The following is a 487-nucleotide window of genomic DNA, read 5'->3' on the forward strand; positions in this document are numbered from 1 at the left end:
TCTACCTCAGGTAAATGTTCAACTCATATGCTTGTCTTTTGTTTGGCTGGAAACCACAGGTATGGGGTCAGTTCCAGACCTGAAGGGCAGCTAGGGACCATAGTCTCAGTGGTTCCACCAGGCTCTATCAGACCAGCAAACCTGGTCCTCCCCCTTCTTTTTTCCCCCCAAATGATTTTGAGTTTTGTTCCACATTGTTCTCCCTCTCTATTCAGGATATCCTACATAGATCCCCCTCCGAGTATATGACAGTGGTAGCCAGGAACCATAAGAGACTGTTTTCTATGCAACATCTTTGAAATCTGAGCAACTTACTGAAAGCCTTGCTGAGCATATTGCCTTAAATGTCTCCTAATGGATTTCATAATAGTAATAAGTCCTCCACCACTGTTCACTAATGAGCACCTTTCCGTGTCCTCTGGAATAAATAACAGGTTTCTCATATGCACAATTTGAAGATTTGTTTCATATCCATTAGCTCCTTGGC

Source organism: Orycteropus afer, unplaced genomic scaffold (genome assembly GCF_000298275.1).
Source record: "Orycteropus afer afer isolate SDZICR_OR568_19922 unplaced genomic scaffold, OryAfe1.0 scaffold00038, whole genome shotgun sequence".
Classification (NCBI taxonomy): Eukaryota; Metazoa; Chordata; class Mammalia; order Tubulidentata; family Orycteropodidae; genus Orycteropus; species Orycteropus afer.